Genomic DNA, 15,272 nt, shown 5'->3' with positions numbered 1-15,272 from the left:
CAGATGCATGGTGACATTACATGTGTCGTTAAATGTGTTTTATGTCATGGTGACATAACACGTGTCGTTTGGATGTGTTTTATGTCATGGTGACATAACACATGTTGTTTAGATGTGTTTTATGTCATGGTGACATAACACGTGTCGCTTGGATGTGTTTTATGTCATGGTGACATAACACATGTTGTTTAGATGTGTTTTATGTCATGGTGATATAACACATGTTGTTTAGATGTGTTTTAAGACATGATGACATAACACATGTTGTTTAGATGTGTTTTATGACATGATGACATAACACATGTTGTTTAGATGTGTTTTATGACATGATGACATAACACATGTCGTTTATAGCACATATTGTTTAGATGTGTTTTATGTCATGGTGACACAACACATTTCGTTAAGATGTGTTTTATGTCATGATGACATAACACATGTTGTTTAGATGTGTTTTATTTCATGATGACACAACACATTTCGTTTAGATGTGTTTTATTTCATGATTACATAACACATGTTGTTTAGATGTGTTTTATGTTATGTTTACATAACACATGTCGTTTAGATGTGTTTTATGACATGATGACATAACACATGTTGTTTAGATATGTTTTATGACATGATGACATAACACGTGTCGTTTGGATGTGTTTTATGTGATTGCGACATAACATATGTTGTTTAGATGTGTTTTATGTCATGGTGACACGCACGTGTCGTTTGGATGTGTTTTATGTGATTGTGACTTAACACATGTCGTTTTGATGTGTTTTATGTCATGGTGACATAACACATGTTGTTTAGATGTGTTTTATGTCATGGTGACATAACACGTGTCGTTTGGATGTGTTTTATGTCCTGGGGATACAACACGTGTTCGTTTGGATGTGTTTTATGTCACGGTGACATAACACGTGTCGTTTGGATGTGTTTTATGTCATGGTTACAAAACACGTGTCGTTTGGATGTGGTTTATGTCATTGTGACATAACACATGTTGTTTAAATGTGTTTTATGACATGATGACATAACACGTGTCGTTTGGATGTGTTTTATGTGATTGCGACATAACACATGTTGTTTAGATGTGTTTTATGTCATGGTGACACGCACGTGTCGTTTGGATGTGTTTTATGTGATTGTGACTTAACACATATCGTTTTGATGTGTTTTATGTCATGGTGACATAACACATGTTGTTTAGATGTGATTTATGTCATGGTGACATAACACGTGTCGTTTGGATGTGTTTTATGTCATGGGGATACAACACGTGTTCGTTTGGATGTGTTTTATGTCATGGGAATACAACACGTGTTCGTTTGGATGTGTTTTATGTCACGGTGACATAACACGTGTCGTTTGGATGTGTTTTATGTCATGGTTACAAAACACGTGTCGTTTGGATGTGGTTTATGTCATTGTGACATAACACATGTTGTTTAAATGTGTTTTATGACATGATGACAAAACACGTGTCGTTTGGATGTGTTTTATGTGATTGCGACATAACACATGTTGTTTAGATGTGTTTTATGTCATGGTGACACGCACGTGTCGTTTGGATGTGTTTTATGTGATTGTGACTTAACACATGTCGTTTTGATGTGTTTTATGTCATGGTGACATAACACATGTTGTTTAGATGTGTTTTATGTCATGGTGACATAACACGTGTCGTTTGGATGTGTTTTATGTCCTGGGGATACAACACGTGTTCGTTTGGATGTGTTTTATGTCACGGTGACATAACACGTGTCGTTTGGATGTGTTTTATGTCATGGTTACAAAACACGTGTCGTTTGGATGTGGTTTATGTCATTGTGACATAACACATGTTGTTTAAATGTGTTTTATGACATGATGACATAACACGTGTCGTTTGGATGTGTTTTATGTGATTGCGACATAACACATGTTGTTTAGATGTGTTTTATGTCATGGTGACACGCACGTGTCGTTTGGATGTGTTTTATGTGATTGTGACTTAACACATATCGTTTTGATGTGTTTTATATCATGGTGACATAACACATGTTGTTTAGATGTGTTTTATGTCATGGTGACATAACACGTGTTGTTTAGATGTGATTTATGTCATGGTGACATAACACGTGTCGTTTGGATGTGTTTTATGTCATGGGGATACAACACGTGTTCGTTTGGATGTGTTTTATGTCATGGGGATACAACACGTGTTCGTTTGGATGTGTTTTATGTCACGGTGACATAACACGTGTCGTTTGGATGTGTTTTATGTCATGGTTACAAAACACGTGTCGTTTGGATGTGGTTTATGTCATTGTGACATAACACATGTTGTTTAAATGTGTTTTATGACATGATGACAAAACACGTGTCGTTTGGATGTGTTTTATGTGATTGCGACATAACACATGTTGTTTAGATGTGTTTTATGTCACGGTTACAAAACACGTGTCGTTTGGATGTGGTTTATGTCATTGTGACATAACACATGTTGTTTAGATGTGTTTTATGTCATGGTGACACGCACGTGTCGTTTGGATGTGTTTGATGTGATTGTGATATAACACATGTTGTTTAGATGTGTTTAATGTCATGGTGATATACCACGTGTCGTTTGGATGTGTTTTATGTCATTGTGACATAACACATGTTGTTTAGATGTGTTTTATGTCATGGTGATATAACACATGTTGTTTAGATGTGTTTTAAGACATGATGACATAACACATGTTGTTTAGATGTGTTTTATGACATGATGGCATAACACATGTTGTTTAGATGTGTTTTATGTCATGGTGATATAACACATGTCGTTTAGATGTGTTTTATGACATGGTGGCATAACACATGTTGTTTAGATGTGTTTTATGACATGATGACATAACACATGTTGTTTAGATGTGTTTTATGTAATGTTTACATAACACATGTTTAGATGTGTTTATTTCATGATTACATAACACATGTTGTTTAGATGTGTTTTATGTAATGTTTACATAACACATGTTGTTTAGATGTGTTTTATGTTATGGTGGCCGATCATGTTTCAGTTGTTAGCTCACCTGTCCGAAGGGTAAGCGTGGTTATACCACGGTGACCGTCCGTCATCTGTCCGTCTGTCTGGCCGATATAACAATTTCTTCTCTGGTCCTGTGGCATGTTGAGGTGAAGGGCTACCAAGTTTATTCAAATGAGTGACATAGTGATCAAATAGGCTAAAATATTAAAAAGACTTCTTCTTGGCCTGAAGCCTGCTTGTTTGAAAGACTACCAACTGTTCAAATGAATGACCTTGACCTACATTCAAGGTCACATGGGTCAAATAGGCTTAAAGCTTTATACAAATCTTTAAACGACTTCTCAATAACCAAGAGGCCCAGGAAATGCTTAGATGAAGGGCTACCAAGTTTGTTTAAATGAATGACCTTGACCTACATTCAAAGTCAAATGGTCACAATGGCCTTAATCTTTAAACAACGATTTCTCTATAGTGAAGAGACTACCGATACCTGGTATTAGGCCAGTTGTATGCTGGAATATTTCAATTTCTACTCAAGTTGGACTCGATGAAACTACCAAACTTAATCTGTTTCATTTGCTCATGAATTTGACCAGATTAACACTGATCAGTGCGTATGAGTACACGGTTAAAATCCTTCCGCGGAACGATTTCACTTTTTCTACATTGTTGTTATAAACATGGAATAATTGTTAAAATTATCAAATTGATAATGTATTCTTGTATTTTATGAAAGACAAGATATGCTAAATACTTCTATTATGCTGTTTTTAATCCTAATATTGCGGACTATTTTACTCGACCGACTAGACATGCACAATCCGGAACACCTCGGCCTTTTCCCCATTTGGACTTGCACAAGCTTCGAGACATTAATATCTAGACCGACTTTTTTTATTCATAAACAAACAATTGAAATATAAGGACTGAATCTTGATTTGGTCGATTTCATGGGGTCTTGAATTGAGTTGCTCTTGAGACAAATTCAACATGAACCTGGATTTTATAAAATTTTGTACTTTGTTAAATACAACACAATTTAAATCCAAAGACTAATTTTCATTTCCAAAAAGTAATAATCTTAAAGATATATTTATATCCAAATCACTTAAATGATTTAAAAGCACAACTCGAGCATTTCTGTAAGATTGACATTCAAAGAAGAAGTGATAGGCATTCTCACAATAATAGCCACAATTTACACAATTTGAGTTTTGGACCAGATTTGAACTGTAAAGATCATGATTAAGGGAACTGCATTCATGTCTTAATTTAGTGTGAATAAATTAAGTTTTCTATCACCAATTAAGTAATAAGGGGGTACTGAGCATGGTAAGTTGGGGGCTAAAGCTGACTTGAAAGCAGAAAAAGGCATGGATCTAATATCAGAATGTATAGAGTTCCACATCGTCAAAGAGGAAGGTAGAAAAGATTGGTTTGTAGCAGACAGTCTGAAATTTGGGATTCTATATTTTTCATTATTTCTTAGACCCTGTCTGTTTTCACCGACTGTAGAGGGAAGTAAATTTGTAATGTAGTTTGGAGTTTGATGTCTATCCATTTTGTAAACTAATTGTAATTTCCGTCTTTTCCTTCTAACAGAAAGTAATTCTAGACCTGTTTCTGAATACAATGACTCGTTTCTGGCAAATAATGGTAACCCTGTTATTATCCTAGCTGCCTCCCGCTGAACCTTCTCTAACTTTTCTGAATCACTTGAAGTGCACCCATCCCAAACTTCACACGCATATTCTAAAACTGGTAAAATATAAGTTTTATAAATTCGTAAAAGAGCATCACGCTTTAATGTATATTTAAGTTTTCGCAAAATATTTACTTTTCCCATAGCCGACTTATAAATTTCATTTATATGATCTACCCATTTAGCATCTGAATTTAATGTAACTCCAAGATGTCTATGCTTACTACTAAAATTTAAAAAATGGCCATCAAAAATCAGTTCCAGATCTTCATTAACGTTATCCGAATTAGAAATAAAAATGACTTCCGTCTTATTTGGATTAAAAGTAACTAGCCAAATACTTGCCCATCTGTTTAAAGCATCCAGGTCTCTATTTAAAACTGTTTGTATTTCTAGACATGAAGATGAAGAGACTTTCAAAGAGGTGTCGTCAGCGAAAAGACGTGCAGTAGATTGAAGAATTTCTGAGATATCATTGATAAATATTAAGAAAAATAGAGGCCCAAGAATGGAACCTTGAGGGACGCCAGCATGTATCAAACCAAAATCCGAATAACAATTATTTATAAAAACTTTTTGTCGTCTGTTGGTTAAGTAGTTTTCAATCCATGATAGAAAATTTCCACATATCCCGTATGACTTTAGTTTTACTAATAAACCTTTATGCCAAACCCTGTCAAACGCTTTAGAAATATCACAGAAAACTAAACAAGAATGGTTTTTTTCTTCTAGATCAAGGCAAATGTTATGATATAAATCAATTAATTGATATACGGTCGAGTGACCCGGCATAAATCCTGATTGATACTGATAGAAAAGTGAATTTTCAAGAAAATAATTATGTACATTGTAAATACTTGAAGATAACTCTTTCAAATGTTTTACCAACAGAGGACAAAAGTGATATAGGTCTATAATTAGAAGGAGAATGCCTATCACCCTTCTTAAAAAGAGGTATCACTTTAGCAAATTTCCAAGTATCGGGATAAATACCAGTTGATAACGACAAATTAAAAAGCAATTCAAGTGGTCTACATACAGTTTTAGCAGTATACTTCAACATATGGTGGCTAATTTCATCAGAGTCAGAAGCTTTACCAAGTTTTAAATTCATCAAAACATCAGATATGTCATTTTGACTTATTACAGGTAACTCAAAAGAACTCTCTGTTTTAGGTTCTAACAAAGGAACATCGTTATTGTTGTCATCTATGCTAGTGATACTGCAAAAATAGTCGTTCAATGCATTACATTTGGCCTTATCATCGAATAATAAACGTTCCGAAATTGGATCAACTAAAGTAGGGATAGGACGTGATGTCTCAAGAACAACTCAATTCATGACCCCATGAAATCGACCAAATCAAGATTCCATCCTTAAATGAAAGACTAGAGCATTTATTGACATGACTAAACTTTGCCTACTCTGATATTTGAATAAAACTGTAATCAATTTATCTGCATAAATGACCTCGAACAACTTCAAAGTTGCTTTAGAATCATGTGAGCAATACAGGCCCATTCGGCCTCTTGTTATTAATGTCATGGTGACGTAACACTTGTTGTTTAGTTGTATTTTATGTTATAGTTACGTAACACGTAATACCCCTCCCCTCAATCTAGCCTGAGTTTCCTCTGGCCCTGACACCATGTCTCGGGCTACCCTCAACCCAGTAATGGTGGCCTCGACTCCACAAATTGTGCGTACTCTATTGATATTTTTTATACTCGATCAAAACACTTTTTTTAAACAATTGCGCCATGCATGTATGTACGGCGTGAATACATGAAAAATGAAAGGCATATCATCTGTTCGGAGTAACGCTACCGGGAGTGTATCCACATTCAATATCTGTATACCGCAGATGGTTTTTCCGTAAGAATTAGTCCAGATCCGGTTCTAACACTTGTACACACAGAGAAATCGGAGGGATATCAACACACAGAGCAATAATTAGGCAAATTTAAAATTCAGCACGTGCAGTCACCCTATGAATATCAGACATGTTCTCCTTGGGGAGGCTTAACACGTGCAATATTTGGCACGTGCATCGACTGATATAACAGTATGTTTAATTGATTAAATGATAAGCTGATATTGACAAGTGCGGTAATGTGCCTCACTGCTATGAACTCGTAAAAACATCGCAGAACATCTCAACAATTTTCTCTTCTTGGATTTCAAACTGAGCCAAACAAAATAATGAATTGCGGTTATAATTTGATTTTCGATAACTGGTAAGACAACTTTTTCAGTTTTTTTCCGGGCACATAGGAATTATCTACGAATATATACAGTCTTGTTTATAGGAAATACACATTTACAGAACAGCACTGTCATTTGATTTCATGGTATGGCAAATAAGTTAAAATAAAATGTGAAATACAAAAAAGGCAAGCCATCTAAATGCTTACATATTTATCATTCCAATACACAGGGGCCTGTGTTCCAATACATACATGTACATGTGTGTTATACAACTATCGCCTTTGTCAGAGGTGAGTATGGATCTTTATCAACCCGGAGATGAACCGACAAACATGGCCAATATCATTAAAGTTAACATAATCCGTATTCATCAAAGGTTAAGACGACGATTTATTTTTATGATACATGTATATGGAATCAACAATCGATACGCTGGTCATTTCATCTCCAGAAAATTATCAGAAATATTAATAAAACGTCATAACTCATATCACCTTGACAGTGACGTCATTTAGGCTTTTATCACAAACGTAATAAATGTAACTTACATGATGTGAAATATCGCATATTTATATTTATAAATATTACAACACGCAACGACTCTCAATTTACAACAGGCAAGCTATATGATGAATTGTGTTATGGATTTGCCAGGGATTTTTCAATACCGGAACAGAAAGATAAAGATGAATGCTCGCATACATCAAAATAACTGTAATGACTATGGTGAAAAGAGCTTTAAGTGAATTTCACACAATCTTTGTTTCGCTACATAGTCTCGGTGACGATAGGACGTTCTGAAGTGTTTTTTCTCACCTTTGTTGAATCGCTTCTAAGATATGAAAAAAAAGAAGTTTCACCGAAAGTGCAAGCTAAGGTTATATACTAGAGTTTAGGACTGATCATGATCAACAGTCTCCTTTGAGTGACATTTTCTCAAATGTGTAATGAAATTTAATCGTTACGTCAGCGTTGCCATTACCGTCTTACGGGCGTATGAAACAAACATCAAATGCATCATGCCTTTGTAGCGCGCATATAAGTGTCAGGAATGTTCAGCTTACAAAATGTTTTTCATAAAAATTGATAATAGCAAAATCCCATAATTTCTTTTCATCGTTTTTATTATCAATAACATTTGACGAGGATATTAATTCACCTTACGGAAAGCTCTTTGATATCCTATATTTTTTGTATCCTCCTTTCTTTATTTTCTTATCGATTTGGCATTTTACGCGAAATCCAATGGTGAATGATTTTTCCTCGATGTGGCTTTTATCGCGAGGAACCACAGGAGGGCGTTATGGTGTATAAAGAGAGCTGACAACACCGTTAGGATACCTCGCTATTACAACATGTCTGACAAATATCATGTGTTTTATCTTAAATTATCCCAAGTAATGAAATAATTTTCGTTTCCATTTTAATATCAAAAATTGCAAAATTGCATTTGTCAAATTTTGTCACATTGTATACTTGTTTATCTAAAGCGTGTCACGAAATAAATCAACGATGACGTCACATCGTCATACGTCATATGAATATATTTTCATCTCCGATGCAATTCCGTATAAAACACTAACAGGAGAAAGTTCAAGAAACTGTATTCTTAAGGCTATTACGTACGCTTGACCCGAAGGTGAAGTCGCGCTGTACCATTTCAGAGACCTATATATGTCTCTGACCATTTATGCTATTTGCCTTGCTGTCGATATTACAGAAAGCTAATCGACACAAAAAATGAAAATACTGTCGCTGCATGAAACACAGGTTATTGTGTATTATACTCGATACACATTGACAAACGGGACGAGTTGGTCACATTGTCGGCTCCCATTGAGACTTCTCGAGCTTAACTCGTTTGACCAATGGGAACACTTCTTTGAAAACTTTTGGTTTGATATAAATACTCCTATTTCTATCGACCAATCAAAATGCTTCTTATTAATGTCTGCCAAGATGGCTACGCACATTTGTCGGCATTCTTTGTATCTTCCGTAGCCATTCTTTACGGAACCACTAAGATTGCTGGATTTGGTTCATGAATAATTCATGATACTAGATATTTTGTGCAAATGCCCCCGCGGGATCGATCGGAGCTATGCGAAGACAGATCACATGATTACCGATGACGCTGTGACAAACCCTCCGGTTACAGGGTTATAGGGAGTCCTGTAACGGTAATGCAGGAATTCAATTTAACACCGCGTTATGGGAATCACTTGAATACAGGAATGTCTTGCACGGAAGTACGGGGATCCAATAACACCGTGCATGCTATGGGAATAACTGGAATGGAATTATACGGGTTACAGGGATCCAATAACACCGTGCATGTTATGGGAACACTGAAATTGAATTATACGGGTTACAGGGATCCAATAACACCGTGCATGTTATGGGAATAACTGGAATGTGGGAATCATTTGAACGGGAATACATGTACGGGAATCCAATAATTACGCGCATGCTATGGGAATCGCTGAAATGGAAGTACGGGATACATGGATACAGTAACACGAGGCGTGTTTTGTGTTTGTGACGGGAATCAATACACGGAAGGGTCCGGATAGCATACAGCCATATTGCTTCGTCCATCATCGCTCGCCGTCCGCACTGCGCCATTCGTAATCTTTTCACATTTCAAACTTCTCAAGTTCTATCAGTGGGATTCAGCTCAAACTTTCCTGAAATGATCCTGAGATAGTCCTAACCAAATGCTGTTATTTTTAGGGTCGGTCCAAAATCCGAGATAGCCGCCATGACCTCCATATTGAAAAATAAATTTTAAACTTCTGCAATTCGACTGGTGTCATTGAGCTGGCAAATAGTGGACATGTCAAGAAAGGAAGCCGTTATTTTCCGGCTCGGTTAAGACTTTACGGAGGCCATTTTTATCATGATTGCGCAATCATGGTTTTGCTGAACAACACATATTTTAAACTTCTTATCTAGTTTCTATGGTTGCTTTAGCGCCAGTGCCGTGCGAAGAGCGACAGTACGACAGTGCGCCACGCCATAAAATACGCGACAATGCGCCAGATAAAAGCACCTTGTAAATGCAACAGGGTGACATACTTTTTATGTCGCACTGTCGCGTATTTGTCGTATGGCGCACTGTCGCTATTCACATGGCGGTGGCGCCTATGCAACAGTGCGACATGACCGAAATCAGCCACCATAATTCCCACCCGAGAGATTCATCTCAAACTTTGCTGAGATGGTCTTGGCCTAGTGGTGTTATTTTTCAGGTCAGTCCGAAATCCAAAATAGCTGCCATGGCCGCCATCTGAAAAACACATTTTAATAAACCTCTTCTTCTTTTCAACCTTATGGTCAAGTTCCACCAGTTGATTTCAACTCAGACTTGCCTGAAATGAGTCTGAGATAGTTCTGCCCAAATGCTATTTTTCGGGTTGCTAGGTAATCCAAGATAGCCGCCATGGTCAAGATAAAGTACAGTTGGCGTCATTACCACTGTACTGGTGCTGAGTTTGTATTATACAATATAAAGTTCTAGCCTCTGTGAAAGTCAGATGATCTTTAAGGCCCGTGGGCCTCTTGTTTTCTTGTGGAATCGATGATTTCCCCCCCTGTCATACTGAAATACAATATGTATGTAACTCTTTGGCTGTCGTGAATATCACAGAAAATACAGAGCGGATGACAGCATAAACGGATGATTTTATACCGAGTGTTTATCTAAAATGGAAGACTTGCTTTAGAAGTCGTTAAAGTGCTGCCATGTTCTTTATTTAAGCACATAAAATATTAAAAGTACTTGTAGTCGAACGAGAGTATGCGATAAATAAACGAATGCTTTCTGGCAATGTAGTGAAGCACATTGTTTACAATTTGTCTCTGAAACAGAGTCCTTAGGGGACCTTGCACTTTCTCTGATAGCTGAAGATTTTTTATTTTTCGTGTCAAATCGTCGGGGTCTCTAGTGACTTTCACGCGGTTCGTGCCACAGCTAGCAGCTCATCCAATATTTGACTGAATGTTTGGGAAAGTGGCACTTCTGATGGTAGTAGCTAAATATAGACGTCGTGTGATTCAACTATTCAAGTGCATTGTCTGCATATAGTCAAATAACAGGCCATGTGATGTTATGAAGGTGTATTTGGTTGTCTGATATAATAGAGTTCATACAGGTGATGCGCCATTGCAACAGAAAGGTTACATGTAGGGTCCATCGGTGATGGACGGTTTATAGTGTTATCATACTGAAATGTCATACCTAATCCAGGAAGCATACAGATAAATTCGCCTAATCACATTACACTGGTAAGGAGCGAACCAGGCTTTACCGGCAACGTGATACTGACTGTCAAGTAGGGAATTTCGTCTGGGGAGATAACCCATAACATGCGCATATTGGCGAGGGTGTTTGATAATATTACAATTGGATTTTGTTCGCTCACCTGGCACGAAGTGGCAAGTGAGCTTATGTCGAGATGCGGCGTCCGGCTTCCGGCGTCCGTCGTCCATCCGATGTAAACTTTTTCATATCACGACCTCTTCTCAAAACCCAACAGGCATATATGATCATGATACACAACAGATAGATTCTGGAATAAAACCTGGCAAGATTTGTGAAAAGAAATAATCTTGACCATATTCAAGGTCACAGAGGTCAAGTTTATAAAAACCCTAAAATGCTAACTTCTGATTTACCGCAACGCATAGAATCAAGATATTTTAATGGTAGGTTTCTGGATTGGCATTCAACAAGGAAATGCCCTTGACACGTACATGTATTCTCTGTATATTGAACACCGAGATATGTAAGTTTACTGAATAGTAATCTATCCCCTTAAACTATCTGAATATGTGTTTCACACACAAGGATAGGTCAAAATACATTTAGACGGTAACAAATCCTCAGGCCCCTGTGATAGACACTAGGATAGGTCAAAATACACCTAGACGGTAACAATTCCTCAGGTCCCTGTGATACACACTAGGATAGGTCAAACTAGACCTAGACAGTAACAGATCCCCAGGTCCCTGTGATAGACACTAGGATAGGTCAAAATACACCTAGACGGTAACAAATCCTCAAGTCCCTGTGATAGACACTAGGATAGGTAAAAATACACCTAGACGGTAACAGATCCTCAGGTCCCTGTGATACACACCAGGATAGGTCAAAATACACTTAGACGGTAACAAATCCTCAGGTCCCTGTGATACACACTAGGATAGGCAAAAATACATCTAGACGGTAACAAATCCTCAGGTCCCTGTTTTACACACTAGGATAGGTCAAAATACACCTAGACGGTAACAAATCCTCAGGTCCCTGTGATACACACCAGGAGAGGTCAAAATACACCTAGACGGTAACAAATCCTCAGGTCCCTGTGATACACACCAGGAGAGGTCAAAATACACCTAGACGGTAACAAATCCTCAGGTCCCTGTGATACACACTAGGATAGGTCAAAATACACCTAGACGGTAACAAATTCTCAGGTCCCTGTGATACACACTAGGATAGGTCAAAATACACCTAGGCGGTAACAAATCCTCAGGTCCCTGTGATACACACCAGGAAAGGCCAAAATACACCTAGACGGTAACAGGTCCTCAGGTCCCTGTGATACACACTGGGATAGGTCAAAATACACCTAGACGGTAACAAATCCTCAGGTCCCTGTGGTACACACTAGTAGAGGTCAAAATACACCTAGACGGTAACAGATCCTCAGGTCCCTGTGATACACACTAGGATAGGTCAAAATACACCTAGACGGTAACAAATTCTCAGGTCCCTGTGATACACACTAGGATAGGTCAAAATACACCTAGGCGGTAACAAATCCTCAGGCCCTTGTGATACACACCAGGATAGGCCAAAATACACCTAGACGGTAACAGGTCCTCAGGTCCCTGTGATACACACTAGGATAGGTCAAAATACACCTAGACGGTTACAAATCCTCAGGTGCCTGTGATAACACTAGGATAGGTCAAAATACACTTAGACGGTAACATATCCTCAGGTCCCTGTGATACACACCAGGATAGGTCAAAATACACCTAGACGGTAACAAATTCTCAGGTCCCTGTGATACACACCAGGATAGGTCAAAATACACGTAGACGGTAACAGATCCTCAGGTCCCGTGATACACACTAGGATAGGTCAAAATACACCTAGACGGTAACAGGTCCTCAGGTCCCTGTGATACACACTAGGATAGGTCAAAATACACTTAGACGGTTACAAATCCTCAGGTCCCTGTGATACACACTAGGATAGGTCAAAATACACCTAGACGGTAATAAATCCTCAGGTCCCTGTGATAGACACTAGGATAGGTCAAAATACACCTAGACGGCAACAGATCCTCAGGTCCCTGTGATATACACTAGGATAGGCCAAAACACACCTAGACGGTAACAAATCCTCAGGTCCCTGTGATACACACAAGGATAGGCCAAAATACACCTAGACGGTAACAAATTCTGAGGTCCCTGTGCTACACACAAGGATAGGCCAAAATACACCTAGACGGTAACAAATCCTCAGGTCCCTGTGATACACAATAGGATAGGTCAAAATACACGTAGACGGTAACAGATCCTCAGTTCCCTGTGATACACACTAGGATAGGTCAAAATACACCTAGACGGTAACAAATCCTCATGTCCCTGTGATACACACTAGGATAGGTCAAACTAGACCTAGACAGTAACAGATCCCCAGGTCCCTGTGATACACACTAGGATAGGTCAAAATACACCTAGACAGTAACAAATCCTCAGGTCCCTGTGATACACACTAGGACAGGTCAAAATAGACCTAGACGGTAACAGATCCTCAGGTCACTGTGATACACACTAGGATAGGTCAAAATACACCTAGACGGTAACAGGTCCTCAGGTCCCTGTGATACACACTAAGATAGGTCAAAATACACCTAGACGATAACAGATCCTCAGGTCCCTGTGATACACGCTAGGATAGGTCAAAATACACCTAGACGGTAACAGGTCCTCAGGTCCCTGTGATACACACTAGGATAGGTCAAAATAGACCTAGACGGTAACAAATCCTCAGGTCCCTGTGATACACACTAGGACAGGTCAAAATAGACCTAGACGGTAACAGATCCTCAGGTCACTGTGATACACACTAGGATAGGTCAAAATACACCTAGACGGTAACAGGTCCTCAGGTCCCTGTGATACACACTAAGATAGGTCAAAATACACCTAGACGATAACAGATCATCAGGTCCATGTGATACACGCTAGGATAGGTCAAAATAGACCTAGACGGTAACAAATCCTCAGGTCCCTGTGATACACACTAGGATAGGTCAAAATACACCTAGACGGTAACAGATCTTCAGGTCCCTGTGATCGTACCGTTTGCCTGTGGACGACATTTTCTCCGTCGCAGAGGTTTGGGAAAGTCAGGTTTAGCTGAAATGAGTATGTGACTTGTTTTATAAAGAGTATGGTAGTAGAATAGGTTAGAATATACAGTGGCTGAAATGTTGAATTAAAATGCATGATTTCACAACATCTTAATGCAATGTATCAATATGTCTGATCAATGACATCAAAATTCATCTTGAAATCATAAAAGGTTTGAATAAGGGCATACTCAGCATTGTACACTTGTCTGATTATTGGCTAAGGTCCTTTTGTAGCATCTGTCAGCATCTGTACCACACATTTTGATAGAAATGTGGATTGACGGATACCTTTTACAATAAACTTCTCTGCTTCACAAAAATAATTTTTCCTTTCTGTTCTGAAGCTGTAGAAATTATTTGACAGGAATTCCATTGAATTTTATGTCTATCTCGATCACGCTTACAAGCCTGTATCAAATGTGAAAAGTTGGCAGCCGTACAATATACATGTACAACATACATGTACACGGCTACACATAATGTGTTGGGTGACTCTTAGGGAATTGTGAAGAAATCCGGGATGAATTCCCAGTACAGATGCCTTGCAAATTTGTCAATTTACGTTGAAGCATTCGACGTAGGAAGACGAAAGACGAAAGGGGTATCGAGGCTTTCCGGTCGTTGTCAGTCATTCTAAAAAAAAAAATTTAAAAAAAGGAAGATGACACTAGTTTTGTGCATGATCAATTTCTGCAAGACTGTAATTGCTGATTATAAACATGCAAAACGAGTCTTCAGAAGAGAGCTGGACAAGGCTAGAGAAGTCTACCTCAACAAACAATATGAAGACCTCATGGCAGCAGAACTAGACGCTTGAACAATTTTCAAGGTCATGCGTTCAAAGAACGCCCGAAAGGAATCATGTAGCGAACTACGTATTAATGGTGAGATTGTGCGTGATCCTGAAACTTTGAGAGA

Source organism: Pecten maximus, chromosome 8 (genome assembly GCF_902652985.1).
Source record: "Pecten maximus chromosome 8, xPecMax1.1, whole genome shotgun sequence".
Lineage (NCBI taxonomy): Eukaryota > Metazoa > Mollusca > Bivalvia > Pectinida > Pectinidae > Pecten > Pecten maximus.
This window is presented reverse-complemented; position numbering follows the sequence as displayed.